Source organism: Phoenix dactylifera, chromosome 11, assembly GCF_051530095.1.
Source record: "Phoenix dactylifera cultivar Ajwa chromosome 11, Ajwa_hap1_PhDact_Kaust_v1.1, whole genome shotgun sequence".
NCBI lineage: Eukaryota > Viridiplantae > Streptophyta > Magnoliopsida > Arecales > Arecaceae > Phoenix > Phoenix dactylifera.
This window is the reverse complement of record NC_143200.1, coordinates 5,722,825-5,725,519: the sequence shown is the minus strand read 5'-3', so window position 1 is coordinate 5,725,519 and position 2,695 is coordinate 5,722,825. Positions and strand designations below refer to the sequence as shown.

The 2,695-nt window shown below is 24.2% G+C and overlaps 1 non-coding gene across 1 annotated transcript; it reads left to right on the top strand.

Moving 5' to 3' along the window:
* Positions 1–1,075: 1,075 nt before the first annotated feature.
* Positions 1,076–1,156, top strand: TRNAL-AAG (transfer RNA leucine (anticodon AAG)). The gene has a single exon. It is a non-coding gene; the product is annotated as a tRNA-Leu (tRNA).
* The last annotated feature ends 1,539 nt before the right edge of the window (positions 1,157–2,695 follow it).

Sequence of the window (2,695 nt, the reverse complement as noted above, 5' to 3'; positions counted from 1 at the left end):
CTAGGGTGATTAGACTCAAGCACTATATAAAAATTAATAATTTAAGATTTAGCAGCAATTTTCTAAAATCTCACAAATTATAATATTACTTACTAACATATTAGTTAAATGCCATAAATACAATTGTAGTCTCCAGCATTTCAAGTTATATGTTATAGAATATAAGTTTATAGTGGCATTTACAATAAAATACCACTAATAAAAATACTTATTGGAAGTTAGAAGTATGTACTATAATACAACAAAAAATGATTTTCAATGGCGTAAAATAAGAAATGTCATAAGCAATTTGCGACTGAAATCCATTTTTGCCCTAGTGTTCTTTTTTTATGTGAATTTTTGTTATAGTGTTCACTCCACTTATATATAACCAAACATGCAACAAGAATAAGATATTTCCTTTACGTCTATTTGTCACCTTCGACCACACTAGATTTGTAATCATTTCCTTTAGTTATCACTATTAGTGATTATATTATTTTAATTATTTTGTTTAATAATTATTACTATTAGAAGTATTACTATTACTTAAATATTGAAAATGACCATAAATAATATTATTTTATTCGAACAATATATATTTATATTTTATATAATAAATAATATTACTTTATTAATAAAAGAAATAATAATAAAAATATGAATATATTATTCATTCAATATATGCTAGAAGTGACTTCATACATCTTACAACCAAACATCTGAAAAAAAAATATATTTCAGTAACCTTCACTTTCTTAATGAACAAAACAGTAAAAATGTCCACTATCTAAAGTGCTACTTTAGATGCCCAAAAGTTGTTGTTACTCTAATTATATAACAAAACATGCAATAAGAGTAAGATATTTCCTTTAGGCCAATTTGTTACATGTGACCAAACCGATTTATGCTATTTTGTTATCTGATAAAATGATGCGTATTGCTTGTCATATTCTAAACAAATATGTTAGAAAAAAAAATAGTTGATTTGCAAAGGCTACCCTTTGAGAGGAAAAAATAGATTTTAAGAATGTATGGTTGGGTGCATAAACTTACCTCAAGTCTATATAGAATTAGAGTCGTATAGAACTCCAACGTTGAGATGGCCGAGTTGGTCTAAGGCGCCAGATTAAGGTTCTGGTCCGAAAGGGCGTGGGTTCAAATCCCACTCTCAACAATTAGTTTTGCAAACAAAAATAACATATTTCAAATGTCTGTAATTTTTTCTTTAGAGTTTTCTATTTTTAGCTCCCACATGCTTATAAATTTTTCCCTCTTTTGTTTAGACTTTTCCATTTTTTGCTCTTACATGCATATAGATTTTTAAATCAGATTTATGTATTTTTTTTTTGTTTTTAAACATCCAGGAAATATTTTTACTCTTAAATATTTTTCTTATTTCTGGCTATATATACGTCCGTGCGCATGCTCGTAAGAGAGAGAACCTCTTTTATAGGCTCAAGTTCTATGCTCAACAATTATTTGTGTGAACTTTTTATAATATATTTTGAATGCTTGTAATTTTTCTTATTATATAGTTTTCTCTTAAACTTTTTCCTACTTATACATATGCACATACATGCATACATATATACATATATGCACATACATACATAATACATATGTACATACAAACTCATATATATAGATACATACATACATACAATTTTATTAATCTTTTTGTTCTTATTATATATTTTGAATGCTAGTAAACATTTCTTTGGAGCTTTTTCTCCCTTAAGAATCCAACAAACATTTTTGCTCTTGAATTTTTCTTGATTATATTTATATTCAATCTTATAAAGTTTTTTTCTAATTATATTTTTTGAGTAATTGTACTTTTTTATTTGGAATTTTCTATCATTTCTATGTGTCCAACAAATTTTTTTAGCTTTTAAATTTTTCTTATTTTATATATATAATCTTATAAAGCTTTTTTCTTCTTTCCCTTAGTCAGTTCTTATGAAATAATTTTGTTGGCTTAATAAATATTTTTTTTCTTTGATTTCTCTCTATTATGTTCTTATAATGTATCTTCAATGCTTATAATATTCTTTTTTGGTTTTTTCTTTCTTGTACATTAAACAATCTTTTGATATTTTCTTATCATGTGCATTCAATCTTGTGAAGTTTTTGTCTTCTATATCCTTTTGATAGATCATCAACACATATCAAATAACTTTAACATCTAATAAACATTTTTGCTTTATTTTTCTTTATTATTTTTATATTTAGCCTCATTTCAAGATGATTATGATATATTATTATACGATTGTTAATTTACTGAACAGATAAATCTGATCAGTACTTGTTGGATTTCAGTTCCAATTGTATTTTTCAAATTAGCATAAAGTTCAAAATTATAAATAAATATCCTACATTCTTAAGAATCCAACAAATATTTTTGCTCTTGCATTTTTTCTGATTATATTTATATTCAATCTTATAAAATTTTTGTACTAATTATATATTTTGAGTAATTGTAATTTTTTATTTGGAATTTTCTATCATTTTTATGTGTCCAACAAATATTTTAGCTTTTAAATTTTTCTTAATATATATATAATCTTATAAAGCTTTTTTCTTCTTTCCCTTCATCAATTCTTATGAAATAATTTTGTTGGCTTAATAAATATTTTTTTCTTTGATTTCTCTCTATTATGTTCTTATTATGTATCTTCAATGCTTATAATATGCTTTTTTGGATTTTTCTTTC